At 35.5% G+C, this 16024-nt stretch overlaps 1 pseudogene across 1 annotated transcript; it reads right to left on the reverse strand.

Moving 5' to 3' along the window:
- Window positions 1–5871: 5871 nt before the first annotated feature.
- Window positions 5872–8217, reverse strand: LOC147287353 (uncharacterized; annotated as a pseudogene). The gene is made up of 5 exons (XR_015121889.1): window positions 7510–8217; window positions 7326–7388; window positions 7180–7230; window positions 6667–7085; window positions 5872–6569 (listed from the first exon to the last, which is right to left on the reverse strand). The product of XR_015121889.1 is annotated as an uncharacterized LOC147287353 (transcript).
- Between the last annotated feature and the right edge of the window lie 7807 nt (window positions 8218–16024).

Below are 16024 nucleotides of genomic sequence, written 5' to 3' on the forward strand. Positions count from 1 at the left end.
AATACGTGTTAACTGTTAAGCCTACGAGTAAACTAATTGCTGTACTGTATATATTTCAAAGATACCCGTGGTCAATAAAATTCCTAGCAAACAACAATTTGAAAAATATAAAATTAGATTGAAGTTCTTGGTATACATTTTCTTTCAATAAAAATCTGGGAAATTGTTTTGCGGACTCAACTTTTGACTAGTCGCTTAACTATGCAAATTTTCATGTTTTACTTCATGAGTGGGCTTCATTTAAAACCTGGATATATCCAATGAAAAAGTTAATGAGTTAAAAACTAGCCATAGCCTACAGTAAAGAGTAATGCACAAATGCACAATATATTGTTTGTGCATGTATCGCAAAGCATGCAAACTGAGCAACTCTGCATTCTTCATTTCTTTTTTATTTGGATAAAAACATCAAGAAGAATTAATGACAAAATTTCTGTGCTCTGCATAAACTACCCATTAATTAGTTGATTCAAAAAGTGACCATACAAGAAGTAACACAGAAGCGAAGTACAGCCAAGTCAAGTCTAAGATAGTAAGGTTCACACAGAAATGCTGCATGTACGTGCATGAGTTGGGTCGTCTCTGGCAAAAAGAAGCAGGGCACCTTCCATAACAAGAAAATGATTTGATTGTTTCTTTAGTCGTTATAGACCAAAGTTTAATTGGAACGCGGCTGTGGAAAAATTTAGCATTCAAACGGGCATGTTTTTTGAGAATATGAAGTGTGTTATTTTATTTTAAAAAATTATAAGTCTTATGTAATTATTCATAAGGATCTTTAGATATTTTCACCTATTGTCAATTAATTTTGAGTTAAACGTTTTAATTTTTTTCATTTTTTATATACACCATTTTTATCATTAGATTAGATGTTGACAGTGTTCACTTTTTTTCTATTTAAGTATGTATAGTTTTTTTTTTTTTTTTTTTTTAGTGGCCAAAAAAAAAAAAGTATGTATAGTTTTTTTATTCAATATAAATATATGACATATAGAAATGTCAAATCAGCCCTTAAATCTTCCGCGTAGAGGTTTGTTACAGCGGGGCCATGGGTCATACTAGCATATCAACTTTATTTTGTAGCATGATTTGGGTCAGTCTTCGAGTCTTTTGGTCAGATATTTGAGTGGGGCCATTGGGCCTTCAAAGACCAAAAAGGACCGCTGGTTGAACTCTATCTTCTTTGAACGTAGAGGTCGGTGGCTTGAGCGAGTCAATGGGCTTGAAAGATCCATTACTATTTACTGATAAATTATCCATAATGAATCGAGTGGGTCAATGCAATGAAAGATCCAAAATTAATAATTTACCCATTATTAATTGCTAATAGCCCTTTCTTATTAAGTATTAATTAATAGCCCTTTCTTATTAAGTATTAATAACAAGGGTTTTTTTTTTTTTTTCTTATTCAAATCCAGAATGAAAAATAGATATTTTTTTTAAGTTCAATATAACAAAATCGGTCAAAACTTAGTCCATTTTAATGAAAACACGTGAAAACCACTGCATTTTTTTTTTCCGCATATGAAGTATTGACATTGTTGAACAATGGCAATTATAGTCACTGTTCAATAATGGCTATATTCACTATGCAGCAACACTGATTAAAAATGCTACTTATATATATATATACTTTCGATCTTTTTTTTTTTTTTTTTTACATAAACATGTCAAAAGAGCATATATAAAATCAACATAAAACACAAAAAAAATCCTTATAAGTCACATCAACCATTTTCATGTTTGTCGTTGCAAAGCCAATGTCGTACAGTGGTTATCAATACAAAGTTCTTGTCGAACAGTGGTAATCGGCACTGTACAACACCAGATGTGTCCTTAGCTTTTTTTTTTTGTCAGTTTCAGCACCTCTTTTTTTAAAAGGTGGCTTTATTTCTTATTAGGTGAACCTTTTTTACATTTAAGAACATTATGTGAGTTTATTTATCATATGGGTTGTAAAGTGGACTTTAAAATCATTTACTTTATAACAATGGGTAATTTTTAATGTTGTTCGATCATGTCAAGCACTTATCTAGTTATTCACTATACATACATTTTTTTTGGGCCGCTCACTATACTTACATTTGAGTTTGAACCAATGTTGTATTGTATAAGGCCTCGTTTGGGATTGTTGTGGAGGACCCAAAAGATGCTGTGAATGACAATTCTCAATCATCCACAGCAGTTTTGGTGTTTGGTAAAAAAATGAAAAAGTGCTTTGTCCCACAATTTTGAACTCCTCACAGTAAAAATAGAAAGCAAGTTTGTAGGTGTTTTTGAAAGCTGCAATGAATCACAACAACAATGAAAATTTTATTTTACCCATAATACTCTCATTTTAGTAATTATAAATAGCCACAACAGTTTTACATTACGATTTACCAAACACCTTCATACTGTTTTTTGTACACACAGCACTTTTGAAAATATAGTTTACCAAACACTCAACTGCTTTACTTCACAGCTGACTTTACTTCACAGCTGTTTTTTCTCACAGCAATCCCAAACTAAGCCTAAGAGTGGTGTTATTGTCACCTATTAAATGGGGGTTTATTACACAAACACCCCATGAGGTTTTTTGTGTTTTCACGTACATCCCCTGAGGTTTCAAATATTACAATGAGACCTCCTGAGGTTTTAAATTGTTTTTACATAACTCCTTCTATTAAAATTCTGTCCAAAAATATCTCCAATTGACAAATTTAACCTTAGGGTTCATTTACACTAACACCCCCTGAGGTTTATCATATTTTCACATAACCCCCCAAGGTTTTAGCCTTTTTTTACGTTACCACTTAATCACAAATATAAATGGCATAATCTTGTAAATACTAAAATAACATTTCTCAATAGTAACACTTTTTTGACATATTAAAAGATACTGTTTTTGAAATTCAACTATTGCAATTTATTTGTCTTAATATATACTTATGAACATATGAATTTTTTTTTTCTAGAATATATATCTCAATCAAATAAATGAGTGTTTTTTTTTCCCCGACAAGAATTCTTTATACATGAAATAAATGGATTATTTAGCAAATAATTGAATTACATAAAAAGAAACACGTATTTGGTTTAGCAATATTTTAAAATTTCAAGATCGGTATTTTTTTTCAACATGTAAGAAAGATATATTATATCAGCCAAATAGTATGTAGGTTACTTTGGTATTTTAGCATTTTTGTCATGCTTGTTTGTGATTAAAGAGTTATATATGTGAAAATGTTGAAACTTCAAAGACTTTTTTGTAATTGAGTTAAAACCTTAGGGGTGTTTGTGTAAATTCTGAAACCTTAGGGGGTTATGTGAAAGCATGATAAACCTCAGGAGGTGTGCATATAAATACTATAAGGTTAAACTCGTCATTTAGAAATGTTTTTATGATGATGTCATCAAATTTTGGACGAAATTTTAACGGAATGGGTTATGTGAAAACGATTTAAAACCTAAGAGGGTCTCGCTGTAATTTTTGAAATTTTAGAGGGTATATGTGAAAACACGAAAAAATCTCAAGGGGTATTTATAAATGAGATAATTAGGCTTAGGTCATTTAGAAAAACAGTTTTTAAATAGAAACTGGGGGTGTTTTAAAATTTATAAGAAAATTCTTTTAATTCATAATAATTTATAAGAAAATCATTTTAATTCATAATAAATTCCTTTTAATTTATAAAAAAATCCTTTTAATTCATAATCAAGTTCTTTCCCGATTTGAAGGATACTTCCCCTCCTAGAGTATAAAGTGGGCTTTGTAGAGACTGAGTTAAAACCTAACATAAAGCCGTCAAAGAAGAAAAATAAAATAACTTAATTAAAAACCCTAAATCACTACCGGTTTTAGTCTAAGAAAGACTCATAAAATAGACTGAACTCTAAGTCTCCATTTATAAAATCTCACAAATAAACCTAAATGTGGAATTTCACAGCTGAAGGGGTCTATATATATATAGTTTAATTTAGTTGTTTAGGGTATAATGTGAGGTCTCAATGTTTAGTTTAGTTGTTAATTAAGAAAACTGAACTCGTCTTTAAGAGGATCGATCTCTAATCCTTTTCTAAACTCTTCTTCAAATTTATATTTGATAAAAAATGATATAAAATAAAGTTTGAATTGTTTCCTAAAATCTCTCTAAATTTGAGATTTCTCAATTTTTTTCCAAATAAAATTAAATGGATCCGGTTTTCCAAATTCTCCCATAATAAGGGAGAATAGGCATTAGGTAAAAAATATTTGGAGAGAATTTCAACTCTAGCATTCGAGATCTTTCCCAAATTGAATTTTTTCTTCAAAATTATTTTTAAATTTAAGGAAATTATAGGAAAAAGAAGAGATGCTCTTAATAGAACTAAGGGCACTAGTGATCACTACTAATTTAAAAATATTAGAACTAAAAAAAAAACCCAATAATTAAATTTAAAAAACAAAAAACAAAGAAAAAAAACCCATCGTAAATCCCCAGCCAAACCCGCAAACCCCAGCCACCCATCTTCCTTCCCTAAACCTCATTTTCTCATCTCCAATGGCGGAAGTAGAAGCTCCTAGTGTCATCGCCCGAGGCTCCAATGGCAGAAGCAGAGGCAGATCGAGATGGGGTGAAGTCGACGATTGGCAAAAAGGGCATATCGAAAATGGATTTGGCTACAAATGAAGAAGACGAAGCTGGATTTGCACATTCAGAGAGAGGGGAAAATAGAGAGAGAGAGAGAGAAAAAAAATAGGAGAGGGGGAAGAGGGGGTCACTGGCTAGGTGTGGTAGTAGGGCCGGGTAGAAGGTCAGTGAGAGGGAGGAGAGGGTGGAGGGTGGTGGGTGGGTGAGTTGCCGATGGTGGATAGAGGGTTGTGGGTGGTGGGTATGGCCTGGGCATGGGTTGAAGAGGGGAGGTGATGGTGGGTTTGATTTTTTCTGTTGTTTTTTTCCTATATATTCTTTTTTTCCAATTTTTTTTTTTTTGTTTTCTGCAGGTGAGGGTGGAGATGGTGGGGAGGGAGGAAGGGCTACGGGTTGTGGGTGGAACCTAGGCTTCTTGTTCTTCTTTTATTTTTGTTTTTTGTTTTTAAATTATTTTTATAGTTGGGCATGAGTGAAGATCATGGGAAGTTGCAGAATAAGAAAGAAGGTGAAAAAAAAAGTAATGGCTATGGGTGTGATCAAACAATAAGAAGAATTTGGGTTTATTGCAAATGGACTTTGGGTTTATGCAACTTTTGTTTACTGCAATTAAATGGACTTTGGGTTTACTGCATAATTTTGGATTTTGTGTGTGAATTGAAGAAGAAAAAGAAGAACAAGAAGAAGAAAGAAAAAGAACAAGAAAAAAGAAAAAAAATTTGTGGGGGCTGTTATTTTTCTTTGTTGATCGATCTAAGGGTATGGATGTTTTTTCTTTGTTTTTTGTTTTTTAAATCTAATTATTGGGTTTTTTTTTAGTTCTAATATTTTTAAAATTAGAAATAGAATTAAAAATTTATTGAATATGAAAAGACAATTTTGTCCTTCATTTTAACAGAATTTATAACAAAATTGATAGAATGGACCAAGTAGGTAAATGTCGAAAAGAAAGTGGATCAACTTGGGAAAAACGTGAAAGTAAGTGGACCAATGGTACATTTAAGGATATAAATTCACCATTTTGCCCCTAAATTTGACGGCTGTTATTGAAATTTTGACGGAATGGACTATGTTGGCAAACGTCAAACAGTTAGTGGATTAAGTTGGCCAAAAAAAAAAATCGTGGACCAAGATGAGACTTTAGAACAAATAAATGGACTAAATTGGTAATTTTCTCTAAGAAAAACAATAGAAAAGGTACTTTACAGTACATACATGATCAGTATAGCACAATATATACATATCAACAATAGCACACAATATTTTCCCCTTAATCAAAAAAGAAAAAAAGTTGGATCCATATTGATTACACAAATAATCTGAGCGAGAACCTTAATTATTCTGTTTGTTAATTGAATGAATCACCAAATTCTTTGAGGACGAAACCTTTTTCCGTAAGTTGATTTGACCATTTCTACAAACAGAGGAAGCTGTAGCATTACAAACATAGCCACTGGGAAAGCAGCCAGAACAGTGACAGGAATGGCAATCCATGAAATTTTGTCTCCTAAAACGAGCTGCCGCAAAAGCTATCATCATGGTTGCCATGGCAAAAAAGAGAGAAGTGAGACCTATTATCATTCTCTTGGGCAGTGACACCAGAAAGTCTTCTTCCGCATAGCGTGCGGTCAAGATCGATAAGAACATCAAGATGGAAGTGGAAGAAGCGAACAAAGAGAGTGCATCTGAAACAATAAAGATCATGAATGATTTTTTCTGCAAGAAAATTGGAATGCCTTTGTCGCCGTCGTTGCCTCCGGGAACAGTAAACGCTGCAGTGAAAACAACAGTGGCAATGAGAGCCGCCACTAACATGCAAGAATTTGCTGTATCCTTCATCCATGTCTCTCCCTTTTCCTTCAAATCTTTGTGCTTTTCTGTGAATACTTCCCGAGCTGTTTTCTTTTCATCGTTTTGTATCATTCTTTGTGAAAAGCTAATTAGTTTCTCCACTTCCTACGTACAATTAAGAAAATATTAGTACTACGTTAATGCATTCATTCATTCCACTAATATTGTGAAACTTAAGATATTCCAAGTAATGAAAGTAGACCTTAAACCATTGCAACTCGCTTTGCAGTTGTAGAGCTGCACCTGGAACAGATGACAGTTGACGATCGGGTGCCAAATTTGCTGCTTGAAACAAGATATTATCATGCGAATTCATATTCCATCTATAACCAATCTGATTACGTGCAATCAGCGCATTGAAAAGACTGTAAACGTTCTCTTGCCGAGCTTCAATAGCAATTCTGAGCTGCTGGCCAGACCAAAATATATCTGGAAATGCTCCAAGGACTTGTTTTATAATTTCGACTGTACCAGACTGTGCAGCTTTACCAATGGGATCTGCCCAGCCTAGAAACTGATCAGCCTTGGCGGTATCCATAAGGGAAACTTGTTTAATAACTAGTTGTAGCAATTGGAGGGAAGATTGGTGTGTCAATTTTGTAACGTACACTTTCTTGACACCTGCAACACAATGTAATTAACTAGTTGCAGCTATATATACAGCTGTGAGCTGTTGATGTGAATGAAAATTAAGATGGAGGATTAAGATTAGAACCAGTCAAGCCTAAAAGAGCCTTCCAGCATATTCCTTTCAACCAATCAAGCACTGCGCGCAACAAAGAAATATATTAACAAAACTGTCTTAAATCATTACAGGTCCCGCAGCTAAAAATCACTAGTTGCAGTACGTTCAAATCTGACCTTTATAAGTTGATTCTGATTTTACGGAGTCTGTTGATGTACAGTTGACTTTCACTGGAACATCTAAACTCAAACATAGAAAGTAGATAAATATAATAATTTGTTTTTTGGTATGCAGGGTATTTAGACATTTAATTAATTAGAGATGGAGCAAATTTAAAAAGTAAATCAGAAAAAAACTGACAAGGGTAGATGCATCTTTCCCAGAATCCAAGCCTACTTCCACTCTGGAAGTCCATAGGACTTTCAGCCAAAACGGTGAGCAGACAACTCCACCCATTCCACTCAGTGGCTAAGTTAGGGTAGCATTGCACTATACCCAGAGTAATATCTGTTGAAGATCATGATTTTACAAATCTAACTTAATTACAAATCTGTCTTAATTACAAATCTAACTTAATTACAAATGCATGATTTTAAGCATCTAATTATGTAGCACATTAGGCAATTAACCTCAATTAATGACAAACGTTGACTCTACGCCATTAATAGCAGACACTCATTTCAACACCCCCCCTCAAGCTGGACATAGATATCTCAAATGTCTAGCTTGAAGAGTATCTTTTCATCTAGACCCAGCAACATTGATCTTGTCTTGATCAATCAGTCACGATCTACTCTCTTGCTTCTCCTTGTCTTGGAAAAGACTTCTCCTTCTTCTTGCTTCTCCTTGTTTCAGAAAAGACTTTTCCTTCTTACTTTTTTTTCATGACAACCTGTCTCACATACAGACTGTCAAAAAAAAAAAGTGGAAATTTTGTGGAAAATTCCGAAACCCAAGTATGGAAATTTTATGGAAAAAATTCCTAAACCCAAATATTAAAATTTTATGGAAAAATTCCGAAACCCAATAATGGAAATTTTATGGAAAAAATTTCTAAACCCAAATATTGAAATTAATAGCAGACACTCATTTCAACACCCCCCCTCAAGCTGGACATAGATATCTCAAATGTCTAGCTTGAAGAGTATTTTTTCATCTAGACCCAGCAACATTGATCTTGTCTTGATCAATCAGTCACGATCTACTCTCTTGCTTCTCTTTGTCTCGGAAAAGACTTCTCCTTCTTCTTGCTTCTCCTTGTTTCAGAAAAGACTTTTCCTTCTTACTTTTTTTTCATGACAACCTGTCTCACATACAGACTGTCAAAAAAAAAAATGGAAATTTTGTGGAAAATTCCGAAACCCAAGTATGGAAATTTTATGGAAAAAATTCCTAAACCCAAATATTAAAATTTTATGGAAAAATTCCGAAACCCAATAATGGAAATTTTATGGAAAAAATTTCTAAACCCAAATATTGAAATTTTATGGAAAAATTCCAAAACCCAATAATGGAAATTTTATGGAAAAAATTCCTAAACCCAAATATTGAAATTTTATGGAAAAATTCTGAAACCCAAAGCTTGAAATTTTATGGAAAAATTCCGAAACCCAATAACAAGTATGGGAAACCCAAATCATGGAATTTTATGGAAAACTCCAAACCCAATAACTCTTTTCATCTCTCTTTTTTCTTTCCTTTTATTTTTTTGTTTTTTTTTCCCCTTCACCTTCTTCTTTCTCGACATAACATAATCACCATCATTTTGTTTGTTTTTTTTCTCTTCTACCAAGACCAATCTTCATTCCCATATCAGGTTGTATTGGCGAATGAAGTTGAGCCCTGGGCTTGAACTGGTGATGGACTAGAACCAGAGGAATTGGCAGGAACTAAATCTGACATTTTTTTCTTTATTTTTTGAACCCAGAAACCCCAAAACAACCAAGCCCCAATTTCTTAAGAAATTTCAGAAGGAAATTGAGGTTGGCTCTGATACCATGTCAAAACTAATGTTTTGGGGTAATTTCTTGTTATAATTCTTCTCCTCATGGGAGGTTTATATAAGAGAAACTTAAAACTCTTACACAAAGTCAACTAATCTGTCTTAATTACAAATCTAACTTAATTGCAAATGCATGATTTTAAGCATCCAATTATGTAGCACATTAGGCAATTAACCTCAATTAATGACAAATGTTGACTCTGACTCTACGCCATTAATGGCAGACACTCATTTCAACACTACCTAACTGAGGGACTTTGCAAGGTGATTGAATTCTCAACCATCACCATGGAATTTTCAGTTTCATGGCTCTTCTTTGTTCGAGCCAGCTCTTTGGCCAAACACTCCTTCAGTCCCACCACCACCTCACTCATGGTTGGCCTTTCGGCAGCGTTTGTAGATACACATGCCATTGCTAGTTCCACAGCTTCCCAGGCAGAGTTAACATTGAAAGTTCCCTCTAACTTGGGATCAACAATACTGTAGATGTCTCCTTTTTGAAGCAGCGAACCAACCCAATCGCTGATGTGAATTCTCTCATGTGTTTTCGAAAAAACAGGTCGACTTGTTATCATCTCTAACAGGACAATCCCAAAGCTATAAACATCACTTTTCTCATTTAACCTGTTTGACTTGCTGTACCTTCAAAGCCAAACATGCAACTCAAATCATATCTTTTGAAAAGGATTTTACTAAAATGCCCAGTTATAGTTCCTTTCTTCTTTCTTCTTCTTGCTTTATTTAATTAAAGTTTGCTTCACTAACACATGCATATTAATACTTTAAATACTAATTAAGATGTCTAAATGAAACACTGCCACATTAATTAGGATTGTTAATTTGTAGCATTACTCAATCTAAAAAAAATACTTACTCAGGGGCAAGGTAGCCAGGAGTGCCAGCAACACCTGTTGATATATGAGTCCCATCAACTGGAGGGAAAACTCTGGATAGGCCAAAATCAGATAGTTTGGCTTGAAAATTTTCATTCAGCAAGATGTTTGTTGATTTCACATCCCTGTGGATTATAGGTGGTGTACAACTGTAGTGCAGATACTCCAATCCTGCATTTCAAAATTCAGGCATCATTTGTCAAAAAATCAAATTCAAACAAGGATATTCTACAACAGGATTATGATTCTATGAAAACCATTCAGTTGCAGACCTAGTGCAGCATCTGTTGCTATTTGAAGTCTACCTTCCCAAGTTGAGTTGGTATCTACATCCATAAAAAAATAAAAGAATCTCAGACAATTTATTGACCAACGTACAATTTAGGAGTACTAAGAAATTGACAACTTCGCTACTGATGGAGTTATTTCAGTTGCTGCAGCCAAACCTGAAAGATATGCAAGTATGTCTCCCTTGGCCATGTACTCGTACACAAGCCCTTTTTTGTTTTTCTCATTGCAATATCCTATGAGGCTTGTCAAGTTTATATGATGCACTCTCGTAAGAAGATCAACCTGTAATTCTTTTAAGAGGCCACAAATGCAAAATCTTAGTTCATTAATTATATATATGATTGACCTCAAAATCATTGCTTGCAATAGTTTAGTTGGACAACTTGCCTCTGCTTGAAATTGTTGAAACCCTTGAATTGAAGATGGCGAAAGCATCTTGACTGCTACTTGAGTTTTGTCTATGCGGCCATGATAAACTGTTCCAAATCCACCTTTGCCAAGAGTCCTCTCCAAGTTGTTGGTGATCTTGAGTATCTTAGAGTATGTAAACTGTCGTTTTGTTGACTTGGACCCGAAGGTGGCTTTTGCATCATTACAAATAGTGATTAAGTTATTAGTACATAAACAGTCGAACTCTTGCCATGAGTGTAGCACAAAGTGCCTCAACCTACATTTTATATGCTCACCAAAAAAAAAAAAAAAAAAAACTTAAACAAATGTTTGGAAGTCTTACCATGTTGATGTTGTCTTTTCCTTTTCAAGCCCCACCAGATAGCTGCTAAAGATAATAAGAGGATTGAAACTCCGGCGATTGACCCTATTACAGGAATAATGAAATTGTGCTTCTTCTTTTCACAAGAAACATTTCCAGATAGAGTTGGATTTTCGCACAAACTGACATCAAAATGGTTGACAGCAACAGTACTAGTTAGATGTTGATCAATTACAGGTACCAATGATATAAATTCTGTAGTATTAGTAGCAGGTGTAATAATTCTCAGTATCCAGTTTGCTGGGATACACATGTGTGATCACAATTCCTGCAAGATTTACGTGTCCACAACCTGATCAGTTTATATTTATTTTCATGAAGATATAGAAACTGGTGGCATCTGTATAAATAAGTTAATCGCTCTAAGTCAGTCAAACACGAAGTTTGGAGGTCATGGTTTTCTATAACAAGTATATATACCTTAATTTTAGGGAACCATTCTTTCTTTTTTCTATCAATCCTACCGGAACAGAGCCTGTGAGCTTGTTATTCTCCAAATTTCTGCAAAGGTAAAGTAGTCTGTCAGTCACCATGCTTTCTAATAATCAATTAGCCCCATCATGTATAACCAAATAATTAACTTACAGGACAGTTAAATTTGAGAATTGAGACCAAAATTCTGGAATTGTTCCTGTTAAGTTGTTGTTTGATAAATCCCTGAAATCATGAGCAGCTCAACTCATTTAAAACTGAGGGCGCAAAATGAAATTAGGATCATATGCTGATATGAACACAAAGTAAAACATATATACTTACAATGTCTGTATCATGGTGAGCTTGGATATAGAAGGAGGTATCTCCCCTGTTAATCCACTTGAGGACAAGTCCCTGCAGATTGCATGTTCCATAACTTAAATTCACTAAAACATTTATGCATGGAATTAATTAAAATGATCAAGAGTAATTAAGTTTGAGAAGAGATACTGATATATACTTACAAGGATATGATTCTTGGGGGCTTATTTTCTGGATAGCTACACTTGACACCTTCCCATGAATACTTTTGAGGGGAACATGGATCTCCTTGCCAGTTTTTCTCAATTCCATAACTTGACTTGATGTTTGTGATTGCATCAACTAAGATTTTCATAACACAAACAGAAAATCCCATCAAACTCAATCTTATTCAGTTACATAGTGGGTAAATAATAAGGCAATAAATCAATAAATAAGCTTGTGAAGTTGTGGGTGAGGAGAAATAATCTTATGTGTCATGCAGCACCCCCACCTTCTCTTTCTCTTGTCCAGCCACCGCTGGCGACCCCCCCTCCCTGCGACTGCCTTCCTCCCCTCTCTCTCTCTCTCTCTCTCTCTCTCTCTCTCTCTCTCTCTCTCTCTCTCTCTCTCTCTCTCTCTCTCTCTCTCTCTCCCAAGCAGAATTCAAAGGCACCCACCTGAACCGCCCTCCAGCTCAAACCACTTGGACGCCACGTAGCGCTCGTCGATTCGCTGCTCGATCGAGTTGACCAGAATTACGATAATATTTAATTCTTATTATTATTTAGTTCTTTTTTATTTTTATTATTTAATTCTTTTTTATTTTTTATAATTCTTTTTTAAATGATAATATAATTTTATTTTTAAAAGTAGGTTCATGCAGGTCACGTGATCAATTTTTAATGGAATTTTTGATAGACTTAACTGAATATACTTAATTGAAGCAAAGTGAAAACGAATATCTCAACTGAAAATATGAGTATATATAGTTGGAGTCCTTTTAATAAAATTTTCATAAAAATACTTACCATCTTGTTGGTTGTTTCTAATATTGAGAACTTCTTTGCCATATAAATCTCGAAAGCATTGAGGATGGGTGGAAGGGTAGAGGTGTCAGCCGCAGAGATTGCAATCTGAACAGATTGTCCTGTAATATTCCAAGGCCTAATGCTGTAAACAGTAAATGTGGACAAGTAATCAGGAACGAATGGATCAACAGTGCGCTCTCCATCTCTACTAACATAGAGCATTCTGGATTGGTTGGATTGGAGCTTTTCAACTTCTGCAAAGTGCAAGTAATAATAATACTCTGAACTTCTATCAGCACCCTCGGGTGGCTGGAAAGTAATAACCAATGAATTATTTGTTGGATCTATTGGCGTGGCAGCACTACTCATAACAACAGATGGTAGTCGGTAACCATTGTCCGATTCATCGTCGATGGTGAATGTGGTAATTAACTGTGTCCAATCATCCAGGTGATCATTATAAGGAAACCAGAAGCGATCATGAATATCATATGGAAACCTATATATCAGACATGCATAGTTATAGAAGATGAGTGTTAGAATTAGAGCATCCAACAGACGCGAAACCGGCCAATTGGATCATTCTACATACATATATTAATCTACTTACGTTCTGCTACAATGAGTACTCTCACCTGTATCCTGCATTCGGAATATTGGATATTAGACCCGTGTCGTAGCGCGAGACATATGCCAAGGTCTCGTTCTCTTGCGTTTCATAAGTGTCACTAGCTAAGGGCCTGAGTTCAATTCTTGATATAAATGGAACCCCGAAGCCTGTGTTCACCAAACAAACATGTATGTAGCTTCGCAGAGCGACATGTATGAGCTCCCTGTATGTTTTAAGAGAGGCATTCTTGAACCCCATTGAATCCCACAAGTTTGGTCCAAGATGGAGTTCGAATTTCGGTAGTTTATCTTGGCCATCGTAATTCCCATATAAGAAACCTGCTCGGATCAAATATCTGGTGCCACTTGTAACGTTTATGTTGGAGCAGTTTCTGAATCCCTTAGGGAAGCTCCTAAGAGACTTGTACGGCTTTAGATTCTGTTGATTTTACTGAGACAATGAATATGCCTGGGATGTGACCAGGAATGTAAGCATGAAAATGGTGCTAGAATTTACAGAGAGAATTGCAGAGTGATGAGGGAAGGAAGAGAGAATGAGATCACGAGAAAGGCATGCTGTACTGTGCAATGCACACACCAGCAACCATATATTCCATTTGCAAATTCAGTTATACAAAACGACATAACATTGATCCAATAAGACCGATGCCACACATGAGCCTATGAGCTCTTACAGCAAAGCAAACATCACCCTATGAGGCAATGCCACCTAAGCAATGACAATCTGAATTAACTAACTAAACAGACAAGCTTAGTTATCAGGCATAAGCCTTAATCAACTCTAATACTCCCTTCTAAGGCTTTGACTGATAGCACTTCAAGTTGATTCCTCAATTCACAGAATCTTTCTCTAGGAAGAGCCTTGGTGAAAATGTCAGCCAATTGCTCCTCACTCTTGCAATACAGTAATTCAATTTCTCCTTCATTAATGGCATCTCTAATAAAATGGTACTTCCTCTTAATATGCTTTGACCTCTGATGAAAAACAGGATTCTTAGTCATAGCTATAGCAGATGTATTGTCACACATGAGTGGGGTTGCTTCCATTTGTTCCTCACCAAAATCATGTAACACAAATCTCAACCATATGGCTTGAGTTGTTGCTTCTGCAGCACTGACATACTCAGCCTCTGCTGTTGATAGAGCCACACTGTGTTGCTTCACAGATGCCCAAGAGAAAGCTCCACTTCCAAATGAGAATGCATAACCTGAGGTAGACTTCATGTCATCCTCATCTCCTCCCCAATCACTGTCACAATACCCTATTAGAACTGCAGTAGTGTCTTTCTTGTATTGGATGCCAAAATCCAAAGTTCCCTGTATATATCTCAGCACCCTCTTTGCTGTGCCAATGTGCTTCATTGATGCACAATGCATGAATCGAGCTAAGAGACTTGCAGCAAACATGATGTCTGGTCTTGTAGCTGTCAAATAGAGTAAACTTCCCACCATTTTCCTGTATTGTTCTTCATTAGCTGCCTGGCTTCCATCATCCTTCTTGAGCTTATCAGATGTTGCTAGGGGTGTAGAGACAGCCTTGCAATCTTTCAAACCAAACTTTTCTAACAAACTTTGAGCATACTTCTTTTGATGAATGAAGATGCTCCCTTCTAATTGGATTACACCAATTCCTAGAAAATGGTGTAGCAGTCCCAAATCAGTCATCTCATACCTATTCATCATTTCTGCCTTGAATTCTTCAAGCATGTTCATGCTACTGCCAGTGTAGACTATATCATCCACATAGAGTGAGACAATGAGTGTTCCCTGGTTTTCTTTGTTTTTAACATAAAGGGTAGCTTCACTAGGACTCTTCTCGAATCCACACTGCATCAGGTATGTGTCAATGTTGCTATACCAGGCCCTTGGTGCTTGCTTTAGACCATAGAGAGCCTTGTGCAGCCTATATACCTTGTCTTCCTGGCCTTTAACAGTGAAGCCATCAGGTTGATCTACATACACTTCCTCTTCTAGCTCTCCATTTAGAAAAGCAGATTTGACATCCAACTGATAAAGCTTCCAACCCTTTTGAGCTGATAAGGCAATTAAGGTCCTAATAGTGTCAAGCCTTGCCACAGTGGCAAATGTCTCATTGAAGTCGATCCCTAGTTTTTGTGTATAGCCTTTGGCTACTAACCTAGCCTTGTGCTTCTGTATTGATCCATCAAGGTTGAGTTTAGTCTTGAATATCCACTTTACACCAACAATTGGTTTGTTCCCTGGCCTATCAACCAGCTACCAAGTTTGATTCTTCTCAATCATTTCAATTTCATTTTCCATAGCCTTCTGCCATGCCTTGTCTTTAGCTGCTTCAATATAGGTTTCTGGTTCCACAATGCTCATTTTACAGTGAGCAAATACCTCATCTAGGCTTCTCCATTTCTTTGGTGTTGAATCATAAGTGCTTGCAGGGTCAATTTCAGTTTCTGCAGCATGTGATGTAAGTGAGGAACTAGGACTTGGATTAGCATTAGGAGATGCAATTGGATTGAAGGGACTCTGTGAAGTTGGACACAATGCATCATGCTCAGATTCAGTTTCT

This window comes from Dryas octopetala, chromosome 4 (assembly GCF_963921425.1).
Source record: "Dryas octopetala chromosome 4, drDryOcto1.1, whole genome shotgun sequence".
NCBI lineage: Eukaryota > Viridiplantae > Streptophyta > Magnoliopsida > Rosales > Rosaceae > Dryas > Dryas octopetala.